Source organism: Phoca vitulina, unplaced genomic scaffold (genome assembly GCF_004348235.1).
Source record: "Phoca vitulina isolate PV1807 unplaced genomic scaffold, GSC_HSeal_1.0 scaffold1, whole genome shotgun sequence".
Taxonomy (NCBI): Eukaryota; Metazoa; Chordata; class Mammalia; order Carnivora; family Phocidae; genus Phoca; species Phoca vitulina.
The window spans coordinates 43,798,498-43,826,446 of record NW_022589704.1 but is presented as its reverse complement, the minus strand read 5'-3'; the positions used below and the strand labels follow the sequence as shown (position 1 = coordinate 43,826,446).

At 39.5% G+C, this 27,949-nt stretch overlaps 1 protein-coding gene across 2 annotated transcripts in view; it reads left to right on the top strand.

Annotated features, from left to right (window-relative positions):
• The first annotated feature begins 14,570 nt into the window (after nucleotides 1–14,570).
• Nucleotides 14,571–27,949, top strand: part of CUNH2orf88 (chromosome unknown C2orf88 homolog) — a 28,859-nt gene continuing 15,480 nt past the window's right edge. The window contains exon 1 of one of the 2 annotated variants that reach the window (XM_032406183.1): nucleotides 14,571–14,861. The gene's annotated coding sequence lies outside the window, so the exon portion shown is untranslated. Of the gene's footprint in view, nucleotides 14,862–14,881; nucleotides 15,159–27,949 lie in introns of those variants that run through there. The other variant, XM_032406191.1, reaches the window with a different exon arrangement.

The following is a 27,949-nucleotide window of genomic DNA, read 5'->3' as shown; positions in this document are numbered from 1 at the left end:
CTCACTCAAAGCTGACAGAGCCATAGTTTTAGCCTAGGTTAATGGAGGATAGGAGAAGAACTATCAATCAGAATTTTGTGTTTCTGATCATTAGAAATGGCTGAATAGCCGTAGAATCAAGCCAAGATCATTAAAGGAGCCTTTTCACAACAGAAAAGAGGAATTTAACAGAGCACAGAGAAGAGATGGAGGAAAACAAACAAGAAGCAGAGATGGAAGATGCAGGAGAGAAGGTGAAATAACTAATGGAGCCAGGTTCTCAAGGAAGCTGAACTAGTTGGAGTCAGTAGAGCCTGAACTTGAACAGGAGGAAACAAATTTCATCCCCCAAGAATGGAGGAAAAGTTTTTAAGAATGGGTATGAACACAGGTGATTATTCACACAGGAGTCTGGAAAGCTGATAACCTCAATTTTCTTAATGAAGTAGGGAGTCAGGATGTCTGATGAGAATGAGGACGGCTTGAATAATGAAGATTTAGAATGTTCATTGGAATACTGATGTCAAAATTGACCTAAGGTGGATAAATAAAAAATAAATTACTTTTATTCTCTACTAGCAACAAGTTATAAAAGAGGAAAAAAAAAAAAACCCAAAGGACCACCTGAAAAAAAATAATAAAATGTTACATAAAGACGTCAATGTTTTTAGATAGATATAATGCTAAAAACATTAATTCTCCCAAAATTAAGCAAATGTAATACAATGCTAATTTAAATTTGACTAATATTTGGAAGGAATTGGATAAAGTGATCTTAAAGGTTATATGAGATAATAAATGTAAATAAGACTAGTGAGGAATGACTTGCCTTACAAGATTAAAGCATATCACAACCTCCTTATAATGGCTTTGGTTTTGGCTTAGAAAGAGACAAGTCAGAGGCTAGAATAGAGAGAGCTCAGAAATAGATCCCAGTACATGTGGATCCCAGTACATCTGATACATAACAAAAATGGTATTTCAGTTAAAAGGGGAAAGATGGGTTATTTTTATAATGGTGCTGACCTAACAGCCTATTCATCTGGAAAAGAGTATTTCAAGGTAAGTTCCAGATTGACTAAAGAAAAGAAGGAAGAAATAATAGGTTTCATATGCACAGAAACATCCCTCAAGTTGTTGATTAACCAAGACAGGACAGAGAAGCTATGAAAAAAAAAAAAAAGACACACAAAATTTAAAATTTTAATCCATTTGCAAAGGATCAAATGTTAACCTAAAGGAAATGGATATTGTGCTTCAGTAAAAGCTTAACTTCAAAAAAGGAAGTAATAACTTAGGGGAAATGATCTGAAATATATGATAGAGATCTAAACTATATAAAAAGCGCTTACAAATGGATAAAAACCTAAATAGCCAAAAAGAAAAAAATTGGCAAAAGAGATTTGGAGAAAGCAAATCCAGGAGGCAAATAAACATGAACTCATGCTCAACCTGGCTAGGAGTTAGGGAAATGCAAATAAAATAACAATGATATTTCACTGCATAGCCATTAGATCAGCAAAAATGAAAAGTGGAAATAGCTCTCACTGAAGAGATTTGGGGAGAAGGATATTCTCGTGCATGTGGAAATGTTAACTGTTTCAGTCTTTTTGAAAAGAAATATGGATTATCCATTGAAATTAATAATATATTTTCCTTTTTCATTCTTAGAAATCCATCCCATGGAAATAAAAATCACTGCTGAATGAGATATACATATAATTATGTGTGCTGTAGCATTGTTTGTACTAGTCAAAGACTGAAAATAAAGTAAATGCCCCTCAGTAGGTAAATGACTATGTATATTATGCCCCCCCACATCATGTAGTATTATGCAGCCATTGAAAGAAGTAAATTAAGTTCTTAAGAAGCACATCCCCTGAGCTAGGCACTCATTTGATCCTCATGACAACCTTATGAGGTAGGTGGTGGTAATTTTATAGGGAAGAAAACTAAAATGTAATTTTTTAAGTTACCCAAGACCTTACACAACTATATTCAAAATTACTATATTTTTTCCTTATGCTCATTGAGTTGGAGAGATTTTCATAGTACTGTTTAGTATGAAAATATTAATATAGAGAAGTATCTATAATAAGATCTCATTATTATAAAAACAAGGGACCATCTAAATTTTGTACACACACACACACACACACACACACACACCCCATAGCATGCTATATATGTAGAATGTTTGTATACCAGAAAAGTATGGAGGGCTACACATGAGGTTGTTAACATTATTCCTTACAGAAGAGGCAAATTTACTATTCATAGTAAAACAGTTATGTAGGATATAATCCCATACAGCTATTTATGATAGAATGAGTTTCTGAGAGGAAGAGGGGATTCTACATGATTTTTGTTTAACTTGGTTTTTTATTTTTTAATTGTATTTTTTGAATGAGCATGCATGATTGAGGGAAGAGAAAGCTATATCCATGGGGGGGGGAGGAAATCTAGTTAATGGAGATATAATAATAATAAATCTATAAATCCACCTCAAGATTATTTCTCCACATCTCTAGAACTTAAAAAGTTAATGCTAACAGGAGAAAGTATAGTGATAATATACAAGACTTAATACATAAGACTCTAAGTATCAGGTCATGGAAGCAGAATTTTTTAGCAGAAGTTACATTTAATCTACATTTTAGAATGTGTGCAGATCCTGCAAACAAGCAGTTTCATTTAAAAAATGTGGTGACGTACTATTTTTTACACTAATTAATTTGAAGCAAATTAAACTGTGTTTCACTATTGAACAGGAAACCAGTAAGCATTTGTTTTTATAATTCTATATAAGTATTTATATATTTTAGATGAGTTTTATTACACACAAACTGTAATCACATTATTTTTAACATTGTTGATGAAATTAGAAATTCCTGAGGTGATCCACAGTCTTATCACTGAAGAAGTTTACCTTTTTGATTCTGTTCTGCATGGACAAGATCACCTCCAGCATTAGGCAGACACTGGGGTGGAAAGGGAGGGTGGACGCAGGCCCTGAAGTTCCCACTGAATAGGGAAAAGTGTGTAAGAGGCCGAAATAAAAGAGTGACCGCAGCATTGTAGAGAGTATGCTCACAAGGCAGAAGCCTTAACAAGGAGGGGAAATGCTCACATTTGGAAACCGGAATGAGCTGGAGAATCTTACATTCCTTTTGGAGGGAGGCCTGCAGGAGAAGGGCTATCCTCAGGGGAGGGCCAGGTTTCCCATCGGGCCTGGAGGTGGAGAGACTTCTAGGACAAGATGAGGGTGTAGGAGCTTGAGGAGGATGGGATGAGGATTCTCAAGGCTGCAGTGAAGCGAGCCAAGATGGAGCATAATGGTGGGACTCACCAGAGTGGAGAGACAGAGGGGTGTAAGGGAGCTAGAGAAGGGAGGGGGTCTGAGTTGGGGTTAAGCACCTGGCTTCCTTCCTGCAGTGAAAGTTATGATTAGCAGTAATTGGCCTCCACCCAATTTGGTACAAATTTTATTGGTGCTGTAACTGCCTGAGGATCCCATGTGGTCTGACCTGTTTTGGGGACTTGTGTACATGGGCCTTGCTGAAGGGCAAGACCTCCTCCTAGTTGGTTCATAAAGTTCTAGATGAGTCTGTTGTGCTGAGCTGTTGTATTCTCACTTCTCTATAAATCACTACTAAAAATGGTATTTTTGTGAGTACAGAATATTTGCTCTTTGGTCATGAGCTAAACTGTTTGGACTCAATTTCTGGAATCTCTGATTCTTTTCATCACATTCAGGACGTGCCCTATTTCAATCTGCGAAGCAAGGGCTGCTAGAGCGACACAGTTCTGTCATATTTGGCTGAGAGTGGGACTCATTTCTTTGAGGTCCCTTTGTTTTGTGAAGCTCAGTGTTCCAAGCTGTCTTTCCCCAAGGCCCTCGGCTGATGAGTGCTTGGTAACCACATTCCTCTGGCCAACATGACGTAAAATAATAAAGCTTGCCAATAACATTCAATATCTCAGATTGAGAGATCACTTTCAGAAAAAAGGCCGAATTCAGTGACTCACAAAACCAGACTCTTGGCATATGTGGAAGGGGAAAATGTCAAGGAAGCCGGTGAAGGAAAATGCGAAAAGGTTCAAGTTGCAGTAAGCCATTCTTAAGAGCTGTTTTGGGCCCCTTCTGAACTTCTGTTCTTTAACTTGTGAAACTGCTGCCTTTATCTGAAAACTTGTCAATGCCAAACTGGAAGCCATTTATGAGTTTTGAATTTCACTGCAAATAAGACTTCATCAAACACTTTCTTCTACTGTCTAATTCAGTTTAGAGTTGCGACCTCTCTTTAGATGCAGACAGCTACACTGGCAGTTCATTTTGGGGTTTCATCTTGTTCGTTTTTAAAGATACAGTTACGAACATTTTAAGGACAGTCATGAGATACTTAATCTTTTCATGGATCTGGTTTTGATGCGACTTTCAGTCTCAGGCTGCTTTGATCTTTTTGGTTTCTGTTTCTTAAATTCAGTTGCTTTGCAAACACCTACATATTCAAAGGCCTCAGAGTAGGTTAACAGTATGGTCATTTATGAGCTGCCTTTACCCATTCTTCCATCATGCCCATGCTCTATTCCTATCCAGCTTTTTCCATTTGCCTTGATGGCACTAGTTCTAGAAGAAGGTTTTTTGCAGGCCACAGTCATAGGCACGTCAGTCCACGTTACTAACGGCGGATCCTCTACCTCAAAATGCCAAAAGCTCAAAATATTAGCTTCTTGGTCTTTTACTTAAAATTCCTTTGAAAATCACACAGCTTACCATATCCTGTGCTGAAAGAGCATACTTGGAAATTTGTTTTCTCCAGTGATGTTTACAAAATATGATTAAAGAAAACTGACTTATGGAACGGGAAGCAGATTTGGATTTTAGGACCTAAGTTCTCTCTCATTTGATGCAAGTATGACCAGACATATGTGTTTGAGCTACCCTGACTGGGCAAAGTGACATTAAGGCAAATATTTTATGTAATTAGCTCTCTTTCCTCATTGGGGATTTTTAAAAAGAGGAATAAGTTTTGACAAAGCAAAGATATTAAATAATAACCACTAAAGGACTTTAGCATGAGGAATGAGATCGTCTGATTCCAAGATAGATGAAGTGTATAAATTCCATGGATAAATAACTTTTAATTCTTAATATAACAGTAAAATTTTCTAATGATGCCACATACACATTTGCAGTGACATAAAAGTCTAGTCAGACTTGCTTCCAATCAGAAAGAAATGTGTTATATTCCGGATTTTTTCCCTAAATGAAACCATGGTTTCATTCGGTTAAATTCTGTAAATTTGTAGTCCGTAATTATAGAAAAAGTCAATACTATTTGATGTTACCTGAAATCAAAGTCCTATGATAGAACAGTATACGTATAAGTACTGCTACATAAAATATGAGTGGATATTTACTACAGAATATATAAAAGATTGAAAGGAAATATATAAAAAACATTAAGAAGTTTTATCTTTGAAAGACATACTGATTTCTTTATTCTGTTTAATTTTTTTTTTTTTTTTTAAGTAAGCTCTACATCCAACGTTGGGCTTGAACTCACCACCCTGAGGTCAAGCGTCGCATACTCTGCAGACAGAGCCAGCCAGGCACCTCTATTCTGTTTAATCTTAAAAGAACTAATAGTTAGAATTAATTTAGCTTCTGGTCAATCACTTCTAGTCTTCAGTGAAATCTAATAAAATACAGACATACGAAGAATGCTAAAATGTAACTTTATAGCTGGGTTTGATTTATAGATAAGCAAATAGTTTCTCAGAGACTTGAAAATTGTTAAAGCTTTCCAATTATTTAAGGACAAAACCAGGGTTTTAGTTCAGTTCTCTTGATTATTAGATTTATAATTCAATTAAGCTTTTTTTCCTCAAAATATACATGGTGAAAAGTGAAGGCAAATATGTGGGGGAAACAATTTAATCCATCGTCAGTGGTTTTCTGAGTTCCTAGACCCTCTTCTGTTTTTATGAGGGTAATTTTCTCATGCTGTTTTTTACAGTTGGGCATAATTCTAAAATAAGCCGCATATCCTGCTTTTCGCGTTCTTGCTTAAGTGATGGAGGGAAGAGCTACATAGCCAGAGTTCTCTGTCAGTACCGACAGCTGTGCCGGGAGCCAGCCAACCGTAGAGAAGAAACTAAATTTTAGTTGCTCTCGAGAAGAAGCTTCCACTAATTTCAGTACCGCTGTCAGTGCTTGGAGGAAGACTTTACATGGAGAAATCCTTACCTCCAGAAATGATCAGTTCCTATTAACCTGTCATCACGCTTGCCTTTATCAGCCCCGCATGGGTGGCCCAATACGGTTGAACTCAGAATGTCATTTGTACCAGTCTCTAAAAGGCATCTCTTTGCTCTCTCCAAGTGGCATACCTAGTAACTTAATGGACATTCCATCTAACATTATGCTAGATTTATTTTTCATAAACAACACATCTGGGCTTCCTAGGCTACAGTCTAATCTAATCTAAATCTAAACAATCTAATCTAAACAAATAGCAAGTGGATAATAGCAGCCATAATCATTCCATTTTTTACTTTTGTCGTGTCCTTTTAATAGATCTGTTAGACTCACTATAAAACAGAATATTAGTGTGGGGTTTTTTTGACCTTTCATCAGCCTTTGACTCCTGGGGCAGGAATCAGTTATGAGATAAAATGTAGCAGTTCAACAGAGAGAATCCCTCCACCCCTTTACAGACGCTCATGCAGAAGCAGGACTGAGCAGTGGAAGTCTTCTCTTGTTACATAAGAAAATATTTGCCAATATATTGATTAGGAATGGGTTCTGGATTTACTCTAGGATAAACAGGTTGTGTGGTTGGTTTTTTTTTTTTTTTTTTCCTCACTCAGCCGCCAAAAAGAAAAGGTCTATAATCAGATGATATGAGTTTATTATTCAGAACCAGGAGTGACCTTAGAAGACTATTAGTTCTAGGGGCCCCTGAGTAGCTCAGTTGGTTGAGCATCCAACTCTTGATTTCATCTCAGGTCATGATCTCAAGGTCTTGAGATCAAGCCCTACATGGGGCTCAGCATGGAGTCTGTTTGTCCCTCTCCCTCCCTCTCTGCCCCTCTCTCTCTACCCCTCCCCCTGCTCACTCTCTCTCTCTCAAATAAATAAATAAAATCTTAAAAAAAAAAAAAAGACTATTAGTTCTACTCTCTAATCACAGCCAGAAAAAAAGAAAATGATTTCAGTTCAAGTATTCCAAAACCAAGAGCTTTATTTTTGGTAGACATCTTACCTAGTTCATAATTGACAGCCCTATTAATCAAGTTGCCTCAAACTCACTGCTGCCTAGGATGCTCCCTTCTGGTGCAGAAGACACAAGTAAATCCAGAGAATATCTCTGGATCAAGATGTCTAACTGAGCACTCATGTTCCTTCCCCAAACCCCACCTTCACCTTCTGTACACCTGTCACCCAGTGGGGTGGAAATTAACTAGGATAGGTCATAGGAAATAAAGAAGTTATTCTCCTTGAAAATTTGAGTAGTATTATGAGTAAGTTGTTTATTCTAATATAATAACTTAAAATTTGGTTATACATGTATTGGTTTTATGATAACTTTCTGTTTAAGCAGAATATTATTCTCCTCAACCACTCTAGACAATGAAGTAGTTGGGAAAAAATGGAGTGAAAAATCTTTGGAAGGAAATAGCCCTAAATGTGGAACATACATGAAAGAGAAACTTGTCATTAAAACTCTATGAAAAGAAGCTTTGGAAAAAACAATAGAATTGCTAATAGAGCCACAAAGGCAACATCTGAGAGAAACAAATTCTACTACAGTCTCTACTATTACATTTATGACTACTGAGGTAAGGCAGTAAAACTTTATACCTTTTGTTTCCCCATCAGTAAAACTGGGAGGATAATATCCCCATGTTCACTTAACAAAATATCAGGAAAATAACCAAGCTGACTATTTAAGAACCTTGCTTAAGATTTATCAATAATAAATAAAAAAAACAAACTTAAGTTCTGATAGATGTATCAGAGGATCCCTCTGGAGTTTTCTTAAGATGTTGGGGCACATGGGAACATTTTTAGGAGACATTTTAATGAAGATACCTCTGGCAATGGGTACTGCCCATCAGAGTTGATGGATTAGGAGTTGGATAGGAGGAATGCTGCCTGGAACTGTGGCCAGATTTAATAGGCTATTGTGTGTGTGGACAACTGAGACTTTGGACTCAGGCCTGGGTTCAAATTCAAGTTCTACCACATATTAGCAGTTACCTTATCTTTTCCATTTTCTCATATTTCAAACAGAAATTATACATACCTCAAGGTGCTATTGTAAGGATTAAATGAGATAGCATGGAGATGGCTATTATGGTTCCCAGCACATAGTAGGTGCTCAGTAAATAGTAATTACCATTAATAGCTCTAATTTTCAGTAGCTCCCTACTCCATCAGACAAGGTTATCAGTTAAGTGAAATATCACAAGCCATAAAATATCCCCATGTGGATAGAATTGTTGCTTATGTTCAGTTAGCTAGAATTTTTCCTTGAGTACCAATTTATACAACATTTGGCAGTAGATTTGCTTTTTAAGGAAAAATCTTTAAAGGATGATAAACTGCTTCCTTAGCCAACAATCATACCAGGGCTATCTCTGCCCTTGTAGAAGGCACACACGGTAGGACATCGAGATAATGCCTTAGTGTTGGATGCAATCCAAAGGCCAGCTCACGTGTCTTCATATTGCAAAACAACTCCTAAGATTATAGAATCTTGGCTTTGGAGGACTCATTTTACAGGATATGGAATTTTGCTATTCTTTTTAAAAATCTTCATTACAGTGTCCCAGATAGATTATCTAACTTCTGGTTTAAAAGGAAGCTCACAAACCATTCCATCCTGTTGTAAATTCTAACCAATAGAAAGTCCTTTCTTAATTAAATCCAGATCTGCCTCCCATGATTTCTTCTTGGTGGTTCTAGTACTTCTCACCAGAGCAATGTAGATTAAGTCCCTCATCCCTGTGAATACCCCTCAGGTATCTATTCTAATACTCCTAACTTCTTGAATAAACATCCTAATGTTTAATAATTTTTATATTAAAGCTAAATATTTGCTAAATATACGTTGAAAATAGGAGTAATAAAAATTATGAACTAATAGATATGTGAAAATTCAGAATTCCAGGAGGGAAGCCGAGCTATTTTGATGAAACTGGGACAGACTGTTCTTAACAATCAGGGTATTCAGACAATGGGTGAATCATATTCGAAGGCACATATACCCTAAGTAAAAAACATACAATATAATACGATGTTTGAAATAGTAAATTTTGGAGCAATGATTGCGGTATTTACCTGGTTTTAAATGTCTTATACCCACATTATATGCAAAAGAAGTTGGCCCCATCTCAATGCCAGAAATGGTTGTCCAAATAAACATAGGTTGACGACTTAAAGAAGCTCAGACTCATGGATCTAAGCAGTAATGTTTTTCTCTGTTTAAAATGGGATGAAATCCTAGTAAGCACCACAGCAGAGTAAGAATGTTCAACTCAGCAAACATTTAATGCCTTCCATATGCCAGGCGCTAGAAATAAGTACATAGAATACATAAAGTACATGGTTCCTGTCCTCAAGAGGCTTAGAATAATGGTTCCTGTCCTCAAGAGGCTTAGAATATAGGGGGGAGAAGAAATATAAGTAACCATTAAAGACAGCAACAGTAATTTAAAAAAATAAGATGCTAATTTATTTCCAGACATTTCTACCTTTTGGGGGGGAGTGCTAAATCTACTTATGCAAGAGAAAGAGTGCTGATGGAGATTTAGAGACTCCAAAATATATTTAATTTAGTATAAAGATCTTCAGACAGATCCTATATAGGTACAAGGAGGCTTATTTACTGACAAATATACATTAGCAAATTTAAAGACTGTTAACCTTAAAAATAAAACTGCCAGTGAACCAGCAAAAAAATGTGTTTATTCAGGAATAGCAGACAATTGCAATCTGGCGCAAGCAAGCTACAGCAAAGCCATAGGCAAGCCCAGAGAACAAAGGAGAGGACCACTCTTACAGAAGAAAGAGGTTAGTTGGGAAGGTTGTTATAAACACAAAGTTCATTAGAGTAAACTGGGAGTTCCAAGCATAGTGGCTTTTCGTTGGCTGAGTAGCGACGTCTCTCGTTGGCTGGGCAGTTACCAGGGGAGAAGTAAAGCCTTTCTTCCTCCTGACGCTGGGGGAGGATAGTATTTCGAAGCGAAGTCCCTCTCTTCCTATTGGCTCTGCAGCGGACAGCACTGGTAGGGCCTGAGAGCTCCCCCTGCTGGCCTCCCAACTCCATTGTAAATGAAGTTTCTTTTTATTAATTTTCACAGTACCCAAACTCAGAATGTAGAACTTTAAGGAGAAATGAGACAAGTGAGACTAGGTCGATGGCATAGTTGACAGCCTATCTAGCTGTTAATGAACAGAACTGGATTATATAATACATGGTTGAGAAACATTGTTCCATAATACTCTATCTAATGTTCTGCATTAGTTAAACTCTTATTTGGAACTTTTCCCTAGTTTGCATTGGCAGACATTTAATTACATCTGGAGAACAAGAATGGGTCTAGAGAAGCCTGAGAAACGTGAGTAAAAGAAATCCTGTGAGAAAAAGTTAAACGTTTTTCTTCAGGAAAAGAGACAGTCTGAGGAGTGATTGGATTCTTGTCTTTCATATGAGGAAGATAATATAAATCATTTCTCATTTCAGTGACATAATGAATAAGACTAGAATAGCCTCAAATGCAGCTTTGAAAATTTATTTTGGGTATAAGAACTTTTAAACATATTCTGATACATATTAAAATATCAAAACAAGAAACTCTCCTTATTAGGTTTACATTACTTACTAGGTTTACATTTTCACCTATTTGGCTGGTCAGGTAATCTGATAATTTGCTCTTTGATTCTGAGAAAATATTAAACAAGCATAGGTCGTTCACAACAGTGTGATTAAGGTTTGTAATGAGATTCTGAAGCTTGCTGTGGCATAGGAACAACCAGGAATATTACAAAGGGTGCAGAAAAAAGTTTTAGGAGCACAGGAAGACACCATTTTCATACCTACAGCTAGTGCTTCATCAAGAAATGTATTGATGTATCTTGGGCTTCAAAGAGTTAAAGAATCAATATGCCATTTCTGCTGCTGATTTTTTTTTTTTTTAGCTTTGCCTCCTAAAACCCTAGTCTAGGGTCTGACATGAAAATGTGTCTGTCGCCTACTCAGAGGAGCTATCTGGGTCTCTCAGCCAAATCTAAAATATTTTAGCATGTACAAGATACATTCCATAATGCTATATCATAATGGTAAATTTTTTTCTGTCTCCTCAGTCACTTTTTACCCTTTATATATGGTTTCTGTGACTTTCATAACTCTTTAATGGACATGCATGCTCTAGTCTCTATATGAACATTCACATACTATTCCATCTATGTATCCTGTCCTCATCACTTCGTTATCAGAAAACAAATGAAGACGTTTGACTCTCTGGTAGGCTAGTAAGAGCCCCAGTGGCAGGTGAGTCCCAGTGATCAGATCCCTCTTGACAGGGGCGTGCCACTTCACTAGTTAGAGTTCTTTTAGAGAGAAGTTTCCGTCTGTCTCATTGGCATGCCCTCTCTTGCTTCTACCAGAGATGTAAGCTCTGACTGGTCCACCTGAAGCAGAAATGGAAGTTAGAGGTGCTTGGTGTTTAAATGGAGAAACCAGTGGAGGGAGTCAGCTACCTACCTCTCTCGGACCTGTCTGTCTAGAGTGGAAGTTTTAGGGGGACTGGGGTTGGAAATGGGATTTCTATACAAGGGTAAAAGGCAGGGGGAATGCCTTGATTCAGTTCTACTAATTGCAAGTTTACTACTCCGCATACAAGTCCTCAGTCCAGCTCAATACCTCTTTGCTGTCAACAGCATGGGTTCTGGGGTCAGATTGCTTGTTTCAAGTCCTCAATCCAGCTCAATACCTCTTTGCTGTCAACAGCATGGGTTCTGGGGTCAGATTGCTTGTTTCAAGTCCTCAATCCAGCTCAATGCCTCTTTGCTGTCAACAGCATGGGTTCTGGGGTCAGATTGCTTGTGCTCAAACTGTAGTATTTTATCATTACTGTTTTTATTATACTTACTTTCCATGCCCTTCTGGCAAAAAGAAAACCCACTCAACACTTGTAGCCCAGGCTCCCTCACCCTACCACATTCAAGTTCGGCTGTCTTTGGGGTCCTTCCTCTTCTCTCTCACTCTGTTCTCCAGCTTTTAAAAGCTGTATTCAGCACACTTTCAAAATCCTACAGTTGGCGTCTGTCACCACCAGTCTGAGGACAGGGGTTCCCGCCTCGTCCATCTTGTTGAAGCCAGGATGAGATGACAGGAGAGCAGAAACGCTAGGCTCTGGCTCCGGGTTTCAGGCTGGGCTGGCTTTGAATAAAAGCCGGCCTTTCCGAGCCCCGGCAGCAGGGGGGCGCCATGTCCCTCCGAGCCAGCTTTCCTGTCTCTCACAATGGCACCATCTCGGCCGGCAGTCCTGAGGAGAGGCCAAGGCTCCACTCTTTTGACATCCTAAGGCTGGAAGCACGTTCCTTCTCAAAAGCATTTGGAGAAGCAGCTTCTCCTACAGCCGGAGTGGGTGCAGGGCCTGCAGACATCTTAGCCGCGAGTAGACCAAGTCCTGCTGGCAGAGCCGCAGGGAAGGCCCGCCCGTCTGCGCCCAGCCTGCCCGCACTGTCTCAGACTTGGGGTTCCGAGTGTGAGGCCCGTCTGGGGAGGCCGCGCGGAGAGGCGGCAGAGGCTGCTTCGGGGTCTTTCTGCGTCTTGGCCAGGCCAACGATGAGGGAGGGAGAGCCTAGCCCTGGGCCGGCGGAGCAACAGCCCGTGGGACGGGGGCCATCCACCTGGAGCCGCAGGGCCCAGCACAACCGCCTCCCCGGACTCATTCACTCTTGAGACCAAAGGGGCGGAGGACAACCAACCCTTGGCAAAGATGATCCAGGGTGTCTTTGAACTGAGTGAAAGAAAGGAATGTATGTGTACGCAAGTTATTTCTCTTCTCATGGAGTCCAGAGACTCTTTCCTCACCCACTTCTGCTCTGGTAACCGGGTAGTAAAACAACAAATTTCTGAGTTTCTCTTTTGTTGCCTTGAGCATATGAAGGGCTGACACTGATCTCTCAGCATGGAACCCAGAGGTCTCATGGATTATTCCAGCATTAGGCTGGTAAAGGCTTAACGCTGGGCAAGAAAGAGGACAAGCAATGAGATACCTTAAGTGGAGAATTAAGCCTAAAGGTGGCTCCTTGCTTTTGATCATAATTATTTAGCATGATACGTCTGAAATATGTAGAACTAAATATTTGCTGATATTAGTATAATCAATTTGTATACATTAAAGATTGACACTTACCAGACAAATCAAGGTAAGTGTATTCATATTCTATGTCAGAATGTACCCACTCCATTAATCATATTATCATGGAGAAAAATTACACTTCTGGGCTACTGTATTTGTATTCTTTACTACGTTATACTTTAGAGAGCGAAGCCTCATGTTAGTCAACAGACTGTGGAGTCGGTTCGTCTCTCTTTTTCACAGTTTTGCAGCTGTGAGTCTCAGTGTCCTCATCTGTAAGGCAGAGTCAGGTGAAGCTATTCCTAAGATCTCTTCGAGCATGAATTTTGCATGACCAATCCATTGTAGAGCACAACTAAAATAATGGTTCTTTTGTAGTTCTCTCGGGCATTTACTGCAGCTTGGAATCATACCGGGCAGATGCAGGCACCACATGGAACGTGGAGGAAAACACAACTGAATAACGGCCATGTTTTGAGATGGTGACTTTCACGGTTTGAAGAGTGAGAAAATGGTGTTTGGTTACAGGTGTTTTGTTTTGAGAAACAAACTTGAAACATGTTCTTGAGTATTCCTGGATAGAGAACTACATAATAGATGTGTACTTTTAAACGATTTAGTGCTTGAAGCACTTTTTCTCTGCATCTTCACGGTGCAAGCTAGTTGGGAAGGGCAGAGTCCCTGGCCTATCCCGGCGAAGTGTGGGGTTTGAGGTCAAAGCGGGTTTGGCAGCTACACCTGGACCTGACCTCCAGCTCCCTAACTGGGAAGTGGGCGGTGAGCCTGCCGCGAGTTCACCGTGGCGGCCGCGAGCACCTGTTCTCCCCGAGCAAGCTTCGCCCGCCGTGGAGGGACCTCAGAGACCAGTCCCTCCTCTTACCTGGGCAGAGCCCAGAACAGTCAGCAGCTCAGGTGGCTCAGAGGAGGGGCAAGGGGCCAGGCGGTGAAGTGAGTTGCTCGCTCTTGTCTTCCTGGAACTTTGGGGGGTCTAATTTCCTGCCGGGGAGGAAGCAGCACTCTGGATGGTGGGAGTGAGGGCGGCGGTGCCCCGCCCCTGCCTCGTACCGGGAGCCCGCCGACGTGACCGTGGCTGGCTTCGCCGCCCAGGATTCGCGCGCGGCCCGCAGAGGGCGCGCCCCAGAGCCGAGCGCCCTTCGGCTGCCACCTGCGGGGCCCGGGCGGCCTGGTGCGGGGCGCGAACCCGCAAGGAGCGCGCGGCGGGCGCGGCGGCGGCGGCGGCGGGAGGAGGGGCCCAGAGCCGGGAGTTGGGCCAAAGGACACCCCGTCCTCCAAACGCTGCCACTCGAGCGAGCAGCACGCTGGCGAGAAGGCGGCGCCGCTGCCCTTGCAGCTGGACTGCGCTTCGCTCCGCACCCGGCCGCCCTGACGCCGACCGGCGCCCCCCGGAGCTTCGGGGACCGCCCAGCGCCGGATGCCTCCCTGGCCCCGCGGCCGTCCCGACGGGCGAGGGGCGCGCAGCTGCCCCAGCGATGTGTTGTGTAAGTGAACACCTGGGAGGTGGGCGGCCGGCGCGTGTGTCCGTCGGTCTCGGCTCGTCAGCTTTGCCCTTTGGGTTTTTCAATGGCAGAAACCTGGGAGTCACAGGCGGCTTGAATTCACGCAGACCTCTCGGGGCCAGCTGCCCCGGATAGAGCCTCACGTCTGTCTCCTCATGGAGGAGAGTTAGCCCCCGCCCCTTCCACCTGGTTCTGAGCCCCAAGTTAAAGGTACTGCCTTAGGAGCCGCAGTTTTCATTCTTCCTCCTTCCTACCTGAAGAGAGACCGAAGATTTTCAGGTAAAAGATTTGCCTATGAATATTTAATTTGTATGCCAAGCTGTCAGGCTACTGCTCCAAATGACCTATGGTGAGCAAAGTATTCGCGCTTGTGCTCTTTAGAGCTGTGGGAGGCTGAATCTTGGGGTGAATTATACTGTAATTGGGAAAAAAATCGGAGTAGATCTGTAAGATCCTTCAGCCATTAGCTAAGGGATCTGAGAAGCAAAGCAGAACAATAGGAGTTGTTTCTCTTGTTTCCTGTCTGCTCTCTCTCTATCCTTTATGGAAATAAATTCACATAAAATTATAAGCGAGTAAATGTTCCCATCAAAGACTCCATCTTTTTAGGATCTGGTATATATGGTATTTAGCTTAGACAAAGTTGTATTTAAGGATTCAGAGGAAAAAAGAATCTACTTTTATTATGACAAAGTATAAATCACGTCATGATCAACAGTTGAATATACCTTTTTTTTTTTCCTTTGGATTAGGTCGTTTTCGAGTACCTGATATAACTAACACATATATAGATGGGAAATAACATCATTTAAGTATTCTGTTTGACATGTTCAGCAGAATGGTCTGGAAAAACAGTATCTGCAGTTTTTAACTTTCTTGTTTTGCCATCAAACAAAAATTGCCAAAATTACCTATTAGGCCCACAATCTTATAGCAAAAGGATACTTTAAAATCATAGGCCAGCCTCTAACCCATTTTAATATCTCCTCTATAGCGTTTCTGACAGGCTACATTTTCATCAAACACTTCAGTGCCAGGGAGCTCAGCGCTTCTGAGGTATCCCTTCTTTGTTACGGTTAGTAAGGCTTTGCTTACACTGAAGTGACCACTGTTTCCTTGGACCTGTTTCTCCATAGTCTTGCTTTTGCCAGTAGTCCTCCAACGTGGGAAATTATATGGGAAATTTTTCAGCAGAGAGGATCTAAAACTTTCATCCATTTGAAAAGAGTCTGTGACCAAAAAATAGTTAAGAAATGAAAAGTCTAAAGTGGTACAGAGTTAAGACTCTTGTCCCCCTTACCGATAGCCTTTCAGAGCCCTGAGCTTCAGCTACCTTGTCTGTAAAATGGGAATGATTATATACTCTAGTTACCTATAGAATTATTGTGAGGATTAAATGAGATAATATACATAAAGTATTTAGTATAGTTACCTAGAAGTCAGTATTAGTTATCTTCACTAAATAGCCATTGCTTTTATATTTCCTTCGTTCCTTAAGACCCTTCTCTGTGCTAAAAATCCTTAGCCCCAAAATGAATTCCATAATTTAATCTGAACAGTGCAGAGTGCAATGAGTTCCTATCTTCAAACTAAATCATCTAACACATAATTGCCTTATGTAGTAAGTACACCACAGTTGACTAAAAATCTCACCCCACCAGCCTCTCTTCCCCCACCACACACACACATTGCTATCACGGTAGGCTTTATTAACTTTTTAATTATATCCCTAAAAATTTCTTGAACATTTTTTTTCTTTTGTGTTACTTTAAGCCTCTCTCCAATTTCCAGTTTGCTAGATCTGTTTTAATCTTGACTGTGGCATTCATCATGTTAATTGTAACTTCTTGTTTTATGTCACCTGCACATTTGGTGAGTTTGTTCACCAGACATTCAAGTCATTAATAATCTATGAAACACACTTCCTTTCGCCATGGAGGCTCACATAGAAGCCTGTGTGGCACGGTGGAAAATGGTCTTGAACTTTTGGAGGCTGGTTTTGGAGCTTGGCCATGACCCTTACTAGCTTTGTGACCTGAGAAACTGATTTTCCATATCAATAAAATCAGGTTAGTAACATCTACTTTTCAGGGTGCTTGTTAGAATTCAAAGTAATGTACTGAAAGTACCAGGTGCAGTCCTGGTTGGGAACGTAGTTGGCCTTTGGGAGATACTGCTGAGACCAGTCAGTGGTCAGCTGAACTCCATTAGCACTCTCCTTATTAAACTATTCTAGCCTACAGGCCAGTTTTTTTCATAAGATATCATGAGGAAAATTTTAATCAAATGTTTTGCTAAAAATAAACATCTTGAGTATCCCTAATCGATCACAAAAGTAAATGATGTTAGTTTAAAAATGACTAATTCTTAGTGAAGTTCTAGTTTCTAGAAATCCCCAGTCTTTTCCCTCTAAATATTCCCTGTTTACTGATTAAATCTTGAATTTTGCCAGAAATTAGTATTAAACTAACTGGGTTGTAATACTTAGGAATTCTAATTTCCTTCTGTTTTGGATTTTGAAAAATTGGGGAAAAAGAGTGTTTGAATCTCCAGCTTCATGAGATGTCCCTCCTCCTTCATGTTTTCCAAAACTTGTCAAAATATTTCTGTGCTTACATCTGCAGGCTCTCCCTGGAATATAATTCACTAGAATTTGAAGACCTGAATTCTTTATAAAGTGACCTCTTCTGCTTGTACCTTGGTTCTCTCTTAATGAGGTTTCTTCTGTCCTTTCCTGCATAAAATCATTTGCTTTTAAGAAAGCAAAATAGTTGCTGAGAAGTTCTGTTGCTTTTTTTTCTAATTAATATACCATCTGCCCTTGGATTTGGGAATTTTTTTTTTTAACTGGATCCTGTCTCCCATCGTGAGTGTACTTATGAACAGCATGCAGCAGTTCAGTGGTGGAGAAATATAACCAATCATGTTGAAATTATAATGTTGAAAATTTGGACAGTCATAAATAGCTCTAGTCTTGCTTTTGCCAGTAGTCCTCCAACATGGGAAATTATATGGAAAATTTTTCAGCAGAGAGGATCTAAAACTTTCATCCATTTGAAAAGAGTCTATGACCAAAAAATAGTTAAGAAATGAAAAGTCTAAAGTGGTACAGAGTTAAGACTCTTGTCCCCCTTACCGATAGCCTTTCAGAGCCCTGAGCTTCAGCTACCTTGTCTGTAAAATGGGAATGATTATATACTTTAGCTACCTATAGAATTATCGTGAGGATTAAATGAGATAATATAAAGTAAGTAGTATAGTGACCTAGAAGTCAGAGTCTGATATAGGACGATCCTGTACTTTAAGACTTAATTTATTGCTTATAAATTAAGAGTCGTGAAATTAAGGATGTGTTAGGAACATTTTTTCCTCCAACCTTCTAGGTTCTTTGGCTGATAAATTGATATAAGACAGATTAACGGGAGAAAAACAAATTTAATTACAACTGTACAGGAGCCCCGTAAGAGTATGAGACCCAATAATAGGTTGGGCAATTGAAGCTTATGTGCCATCCTGAGCTAAGGAATGGGGTAGGGGCCTGAGGTTAAAGGAAAGGAGGGTAATTGACAGGATGATAAGAAGAGCAGATATTTGGCAATTAGATGTTTATCTGCCATATAGATAGGTCACTCAGATAAAAGTTATCTCTGGTAATAGCTCTCTTAAACCAGGCTCCCATCTCAATTCTTTTGAGTAGTTAAAGGAGAGGTCAAAGTGTTTCTTGAATCTGCTGGGTCTTGATTGCCTACAGCTCAAAATAATCTACAAGAAAAGTGGCCTAATTTGGGGCCCTGTGTTCTGCTCCCTTTCAGATGTTTCACAAAGGGCTTAAGGTAACGTAACTTAGGGAAGCTGGCTAGGTGCTAGACACAAGGGAGTGACAGAGCCCTGTGAACTGGGGACTGAATGCCCCGCGTAGAACTATTCTAATTCAGAACAGTTTAAACATTGCACTGGCCAAGCAAAACACTAGCCCAACACTATCATGAGTTTGTGGACTTTGTTTTTAAGCGCCCTGAAAGAAATAGAACTCTGTAGAGTTCAGTTTTATTCCCAAAATCTAACACACTTTGAAGCACATGGATATTTAATAAATAACCAAGCTTTAATTAGCATTTATTAAGTGCCTCACGTAAGAACTGTTCTGTGCAAAATAACAAAAGGAGAAATGACTACTGCCTTTGAGGAATATTTAATCTCATTTGGGGAGACAGCACTTAAAAATTAGACCATTGAACTGGACATCAGTTCAAAAAGAGAATTCTGAGTAAGGGTTGGAGGAGTTCCAGGAAGTCTGCACAAGGGAGATGGGGCTTCCCTAGCCATGAAGATAGTACAGATTTAATTTAAGCAGGGAAGAGGCAGTGTTGGGTGGAGATAAGGGAGAGGTGGTGCGCTGCAACATAAGGGAAACTAGAGGGAGAAAATGAGCATGGGTCTGTACAGTAAGGAGAATAACTTGATAGGAGGGAAAATTTCCTGGGATTAGTGAGAAATCCAATAGGTAAAAAGAGGGCTCTTAAGAATGTTTAAATTAGATGTACCTCTGCCCCCACCTCATCCCCAACCCCACCCTGAAATAGTGTACCATCAGCTACAGAAAATAGGAACTCTATAATGACTCCTTAGGAGTGTGGTATATGTATCATGAAAGAATGATGAAACTTTAAAGAGCAAAACTTTCTGAATTCATGATCTTTTGACCTAGAGTCTGAATGGATTGGACTCTGTGTTTTCCTATGTCTCCACATAAGAATGAGTTCTTTTAAGCATTCAGAAGTACATATACTACTGTTTGGAATTTAATTCAGTGATAGCACTTAATACACTTAATTTATTATTTATGCCTCCTATTTGTTCTAAAATATTTGGTTTCACTATGTAACATAAAGACTAATCTTGAATCTGTAGAGAAGGAGAAAAACTCTTCCTCTACCCTTTTGGGTTCATTGGCTGGGTCTGCAAATCAAACTGATGATAGATTAACAGAAAAAAAAAAAAAAATGATTACCCATGTACCTATGGGAGTCACAAAGAAATGTGCTTCAGGGAAACAGAATTGGAGACATATATCATCTTAAGAAAGGGTGATAAATTGTGGAAAAGAGGCTAGACAAATGAAAAGGGGTTTGGGGCTCCTGGGTTGGAGGTAAATTATGGAAAGTGACTAGGAAATGTATGATAAATAAGGATTGTTTCATAAGGTTTGTTAAGCAGATAAAAGGTCTCAGGTGATAAGAATTGTCTCTGGAGAAGTTCTCCTTGTAAAGGAGGTAGAGACAGCTTTACAAAGGGGACTTTTTTTTTTTTTTTTTTCTTTTTTTACAAAAACAGAGTAGAGAGCTAATTGCCTTTGGCTCAAAACAACCCTTATACCATTGTGGCATATTTGGGGATGGTAAACTCTGACCTTCAAATTCCTTAATGGCATTTGAGGTAAATAAAATTTAATGACTCAAAAATGTCAGTTAAGATAATTTGATCCATTAAAATGACTAAGATTTAGGTATTTTGGGTCAACTTTGATTAGAAACTACTTATTAAAGTTCAGGCTTGAGTAAGGCAGAGTTTCTACCTTCCATGAATTCATAGGCGTGTGAGAGGGACAAATATACCATTCATCCCAGTGGAAAGATGCATTTATATTATAATAGAATTACACAAGGATTGACATTTTTAGGATTGTTTTTGGAGTATTTGGCTTCCACCTTTGAGGAAGATTTAGAGATTGGGGAATCTCGTGTGTTTCTTGTGGGTTAGACTTTTGTGAATGGAATTGGGAAAGCTGTTCATAACATGGGAGCATGAGTTATCCAAAACAATCCACTCAAATGCCAGCTTCTCCTTCCTTTTCAATTTTTTCTTCCTTCCTCTTACCTCATTATCAATTCAATAATGATCTTATATTAATAGTAGCAGAATAGCTGCTGCATTTCTATAATGCTTTCTGTTTTTCCTAACCAATTTTATACATCACTCAGTGCTCATCATGATACATATACTCTTAATACCCTTACCTATTTTACCCATCCCTTCTACCTCACCTCTGATAACCATTAATTCTCTATAATTAAAAGTCTGGGTTTTTGTCTCTTTTTTTCTTTGTTTTGTTTCTTAAATACCATATAGGTGAAATCATGTTAGTTATTTGTCTTTCCCTGAATGCTTTATCTCAGCATTATACTCTCTACATCCATCTATGTTGTTGCAAATGGAGATTCCATTCCTCTTTATGGTGGGGTAATACTCCATTGTACATATATACACCACATCTCCTTTATCCATCATCTATTGATGGACACTTAGGTTGATTCCACAATTTAGCTAATTATAAAAATGCTGCAATAAACATAGGAATGCATATATCTTTACAAATTAGTGTTTTAGTATTCTTTGGGTAAATACCCAGTGGTGAAATTACTGGATCATATGGTAGTTCTATTTTTAATTTTTTAAGGAACCTCCATACTGAAGAACCTCTATGGTGGCTACATCAGTTTGCATTCCCACCAGCGGTGCACAGGGGTTCCTTTTACTCCACATCCTCGCCAACACTTTGTTGTTTCTTGTGTTTTTAATTTTAGCCATTCTGATGGGGGTGAAGTGATATCTCATTGTAGTTTTGATTTGCATTTCTCTGATGATTAGTGATGACCGATGATTCAGCCAATGTCCGACAAATTACAAATTACTACCTGTGCTCTTTTCTAGGATTTTTATGGTTTCAGGTCTCACATTTAGATCCTTAATCCATTTTGAGTTTATTTTTGTGTGTAGTGTAAGAAAGTGGTCCAATTTCATTCTTTTGCTTGTACTTGTCCAGTGTTCCCAGTACCCATTGTTGAGGAGACTGTCTTTTTCTCTTTGAATATTTTTGCCTCCTTTGTCAAAGATGAATTGACCATACTTCTGGGTTTATTTCTGGGTTTTCTATTGTCCTATGATCTATGTGTCTGTTTTTGTGCCAGTACCATACTGTTTTGATTACTACAGCTTTGTAGTATAACTTGAAATCTGGGCTTGTGATACCTCCAGTTTCGTTTTTCATTTTCAAGATTGCTGTTCTTACTTGGAGCCTTTTGTGATTCCATACAAATTTTAGGATTGTTCTAGTTCTGTGAAAAATGCTGTTGGTATTTTGATGGGAATTACATTAAATCTGTAGATTGCTGTGGGTAGTATAGATGTTTTAACATGATTTGTTCTTCCAATCCATGAGCATGGAATGTCTTTCCATTTGTATCATCTTCAATTTCTTTCATTAGGGTTTTATAGTTTTCAGAGTACAGGTCTTTCACCTCTTTGGTTAAGTTTATTTCTAGGTATTTTATTATTTTTGATGGAATTATAAATGGGATTGTTTTCTTCATTTCTCTTCCTGCTACTGCTTCATTATTAGTGTATAGAAATGCAATGGATTTCTGTATGTCGATTTTGTACCCTGCAACCCCACTGAATTCATTTATCAGTTCTAATAGTTTTTTGGTGGAGTCTTTAGGGGTTTTTTCTTAATTTTATTTATTTGTGTGTGAGAGAGAGAGAGTGCATGAACGGCAGGGAGGAGCAGAGGGTGAGGAAGAAGCAAACTCCCCGCCGATCAGAGATCTCGATGCGGGGCTTGATCCCAGAACTCTGAGATCATGACCTGAGCTGAAGGCCAATGCTTAATGGACTGAGTCACGCAGGTGCCCTCTTAGGGTTTTTTATGTACACTATCATGTCAACAGCAAATAGTTGAAGTTTACCTCTTCCTTACCAATTTGGATGCCTTTTATTCCTTTCTGTTGTCTGATTGCTGTGGCTAGGATTTCCAGTAATATGTTGAATAAAAGTGGTGAGAGTGGACTTCCTTGTCTTGTTCCTGACCTTAGGGGGAAAGTTCTGTTTTTCACCATTGAGTATACTGTTAGCTGTGAGCTTTCATGTAAGTTCTTTAATATGTTGAGGTATGTTCTCTCTAAACTATTTTATTAAGAGTTTTTATCATGAATGGATGTTGTCCTTTGTCAAATGCTTTTTTTGCATCAATTGAAATCATCATATGGTTTTTACTCTTTGTCTTACTGATGTTGATTGACTTGTGAATATTGAACCACCCTGCAATTCCTCTTTCATTTCTGATTTTGTTTGAGTCCTCTCTCATTCTCTGTCTCATGAGTTTGGCTGAAGGTTTATCAATTCTGTTGTTCCTTTCAAAGAAACAGCTCCTGGTTTCATTGATCTGTTCTATTGAGTTTTGGTTTGGTTTGGTTTTTAGTTTCTATCTCATTTATTTCTGTTCTAATCTTTACAATTTCCTTCCTTCTACTGGTTTTGAGTTTTGTTTGTTCTTCTTTTCCTAGCTCCTTTAGGTGTAAAGGCCGGTTGTTCACTTGAGATTTCTCTTGCTTCTTGGGGTAGGCCTGTATTGCTATAAACTTACCTCTTAGAACAGCTTGTGCTGTATCTCAAAGATTTTGGACTGTTGTATTTTCATTCTCGTTTGTCTCCATATTTTTTTTTTATTTCCTCTTTGACCTATTCATTGTTTAGTAGCATGTTATTTAACTTCCATGTATTTGTGCTCTTTCCAGATTTTTTTCTTGTGGTTGATTTCTAATGTCATAGCATTGTGGTCAGAAAAGATGCATGGTATGACTGATCCTTTTGAGTTTGTTAAGACGTGTTTTATGGCCTAATATATCACTTATTTTGGAGAATGTTCCATGTGCACTTGATAAGAATGTGTATTCTGTTTTAGGATGGAATGTTCGGTTAGATCCATCTGGTCCAATGTGTCATTCAAAGCCACTGTTTCCTTGTTGACTTTCTGTTTGGATGATCTATCCATTGATGTAAGTGGGGTGTGAAAGTCCCCTACTATTATTCTGTTACTATTGATTACTTTATGTTTGGTAATAGCTGCTTTATATATTTGGGTGCTCCAGTGTTGGGTGCATAGATATTTACAATTGTTACATCTTCATGTTGGATTATTCTCGTTATGATTATATAGTGTCCTGCTTTGTCTCTAATTACAGTCTTTGTTTTAAAGTCTGTTTTGACCTATACAAGTATTGCTATCGGGCTTTCTTTTCACATCCATTTTCATGATAAATGCTTTTCCAGCCCTTCACTTTCAATCTGCATGTGTCTTTAGATCTGAAATGAGTCTCCTGTAGGCAGCATATGGATGGGTCTTGTTTTTTTATCCATCTGTCACCCTATGTCTTTTGATTAGATGTAAATAGACTAACTGTTCCAAAGTAATTATTGATAAGTATGTACTTATTGCCATTTTGTTACTTGTTTTATGGTTGTGTTTGTAGTTCTTCTGTTCCCTTGCTTTCTTCTACCATGATTAGTTGGCTTTCTTTAGTGATACACTTAGATTCCTTTCTCTTTATGTTTTGCATATTTATGACTTGTTCTTGATTTGTGGTTACCATTCAGTTTATATATAACATCTTATGCTTATAGTAGCCTATACTAAGTTGATGGTTGCTTAAGTCTGAACCCATTCTTTAGTTCTTCCCCCACCTACCACATTTTAGGTATATGGCGTCATACTTTATAACCTTTTATTTTGTGATTCCCTTGACTGATTTTTAATAGATATACTTAATTTTATTGCTTTTGTGCTTCCTACTTTTCTTATTCCTACTTATGGTCTTTCCTTTCCACTCAGTCCCCTTTAACATTTCTTGTAGGGCTGGTTTAGTGGTCATGAATTCCTTTAACTTTTGTTTGTCTGGGAAACTCCTTCTATTCTGAATGATAGATAGCCTTGCTGGATAGAGTATTCTTGGCTGCAGGGTTTTTTTCCTTTTAGCACTTGGAATATATCATGCCACTCCCTTCTGGCCTGTAAAGTTTCTGCTAAAAAATCAACAGATAGCCTTATGGGGTTGCCCTTATATGCAACTGTTTTCTTTTCTCTTGTTGCTTTTAAAATTCTCTCTTTATCACTACTTTTTGCCATTTTAACTGCTATGTGTCTTGGTGTGGATCCCCTTGGGTTGATTTTTGTTGGGCGCTCTCTGTGCCTCCTGGATCTGGATTTCTGTTTCCTTCCCCAGATTCAGGAAGTCTTCAGCTATTATTTCTTCAAATAAATTTTCTGCCTCCTTTTCTGTCTTCTCCTTCTGGAATCCCTATGATGCAAATGTTGTTACACTTGATGGTGTTGCTAAGTTCCTTTAATCTATTCTTACTTTTCTTCTTTCTCTCTCCTGTTCAGCTTGATTGTTTTCCATTATTCTGTCCTCCAGGTCACTGATCGATTCCTCTGCTTCCCCCAGTCTACTATTTATTCCTACTAGTGTATTTTTAATTTCAGTTAATGAGTTCTTCATCTCTATTCATTCTTTTTTATGCTTTCTGTTGTAGATCTCACTGAAATCTTCCTCTCTTTTCTCAAGTCCAATGAGTATCTTTATGACCATTACTTTAATAGATAAAGAATATCAGGCATATTACTTATTTCCATTTCATTTAGCTGTCTTGGTGTGATTTTGTCTTCTTTCATCTGAGACCTATTCCTCTGTATCATTTTTCTTCTAATTCTCTATGTCTGTTTTTGTGTGTTAGAAAAGTCAGCTATGTCTCCTGATCATGAAAGTACTGGCCTTATGAAGAAGAGGTCCTGTAGTGTCCTGCAGTGCAGTGTCCCCTCTTCACCCGAACCTGGCACTTCAGAGGTGTCTCCTATGTGTGTCACATGCACCCTACTATTGTGGCTGAGCCACATTTGCCTTCAGTGCAGTCATCCACAATGGCTCTCTTTGCCTCTTGTGCGCAGGGCTTGGTCCCTCTGTTATTAGTGGGCCAGTCTGGGGCCACCTTGAACTTGAGTTGGGTCAGATCAGGCATTTGCCAGGACTGCAGCAGCACCAAACTGCAGGGTTTTTGTTGGTAGGTGGGGCCTGAAGTCAGACCAGCCATCTGCCCCCAGCCCACTGCTGGTGCCCCAGTTGGACTGGTGTGTGTGGTTATCTTCTCTTCTCCCCAGGGCATAAGTCACTTTGGAGTGGCACTGGCCCCTGTTGGGGCTGCTTGCACAATGCCATGCTTGGGCTCTGCTTTAGATGGACTCCTGTCCAGGGCAGGTTGGGTGGGACAGGTCCATAGGAGTATACAGTGGGGTGGGTGGTGTTAGCAAGGTTTATACTGGTCTGCTGTGGGAGAAGACCTGAGCCCCTCTGCAGAACTCCTGTGGAGAATGGGCTGAAGAGGGTGGGACTGCAGAAGAATGCAGGATTGGGGCATGCTATTAGGAAGCTAGGTTAGAGCTAGGTTAGAACCTGTTGGTTCCCACAGGTGGCTGTGTATCTGGGGGACAGGGGAGGAAAATGGTGCCTGCCAGCTCTTCTGTCCCTAGAGAAGTCTCCTAAAGATCCCTGCCCCTCCAGCACATGTTCTGAGATTAGTAAATAAATCTCCTTCCTATATATTTGAGGCGTTTTTCAAACTGCTGCTTCTGTGCTGTGTGTCAAGGCTGTTTGTGGTGCTGTCTCTTTAAGGGTAAGGACTCAGTGTCCTATATCCTTCTGGGTCTCCCAGAGCCAAGCCAGCTGATTTTTAAAGTTCTAGGTGTTAAGCCTCACTGATTGTAAGAACTTGCGAAGTTATGCCACTCTGGTTTTTAAAGTGAAATATTGTGGGGATTTGTCTCCCCAGTGTGGGCCCCCATGCCTCAGATGCCTGGGGCGGGGTCTTCTCCTCTTCCCTCTCCATGCCTGGAGTGATGTCCCTCTCTCCTGTGGACAATCTCGTGGGTCAGTCTGGTTCCTGACCGTATCTCTACCCTGTCAACCATTTTTGATGTGGCCTCTTCTCTATGTGTATTTGTGAAGAGTCTGTTCTGCCAGTCTTTGGGTCTTTTTTTTTTTTTTGGGGGGGGGGGGGATTACTTTTACTGATGTGGGTGTTATTTAGGTGTATCCATGGGATGAGGTGAGCTTAGGATCCTCCTACTCTGTCATCTCCCCTGAAAGCCTCAAGGTGTTTTTGTTTTGTTTTGTTTTGTTTTTTAAGAAACTTGGTCAGGATCTTGGATGAACTACCAGTCTGCACTGAAGAAATGAGGAATAGTTTCACAAAAAAATAATTTTACCAACCCTAAAATCTCAAACAACTTTTCCCTTCCTCATGTACATATAGTGTTTGGATTAATAAAAGGCACACTTTACACTGCACATAGAACTGTGCTGCCCCCCAAAGTTCATATAGGTAGGGTAGAATGTAAGATTCAGGAATATTTACGTAAACCACAGATGATAAATATTGAATTTATGGGAGATACAGGGGTTGCTCAGCTTTTTAATATTCTAATTTGTAAACCTTGATCTTTTGGAACCAGTGCCATGGAAGGCATCTACCATATCTCCTCACAAACGTGTGCTTGGTTCTGACCAATTTTGCAGTCGTTTAACCCTCTCATTTTGACTTAGCTTGGTGGCTTCTTTTTTTTTTTTTTTTAATTTAGATGTATTATAGTCCTATTGACTATTTTTACTTGCTAATTAAGTACTACCACTTGGATTGGTGGGTCCAGTGCTGTTCTTTCTTCACAAAGTGGTGAATCTCATATTAGTGTTAAATCTGGGTTTGAAGCAGCTTAAATGTATTACATCAAATTAAAAGTTTGATTTTTTAAAAAGACATTTCTGATAAAAATAATATGTGTATTTGAAAAAAATTGGGAGAGAAAAGCATTAAGAGGAAATTTAAATTATGTATATCCCACCATCCAAAGATCAACTCTGTTGATGTTTTCCTATATTTAACTCTATTTTTTAAAAGCATATAAATTTAAAAAAAATTAGAATCATACATGTATGTTTTTCTGCCTTTAAAAATTATCAATTCTGGGGTGCCTGGGTGGCTCAGTCATTAAGCGTCTGCCTTCGGCTCAGGTCATGGTTGCAGGGTCCTGGGATCGAGCCCCACATCAGGCTCCCTGCTCTGCAGGAAGCCTGATTCTCCCTCTCCCACTCCCCCTGATTGTGTTCCCTCTCTCTCTATGTCTCTGTCTGTCAAATAAATAAATAAAATCTTTAAAAAAAATTGTCAATTCTGAAGACTTGGAT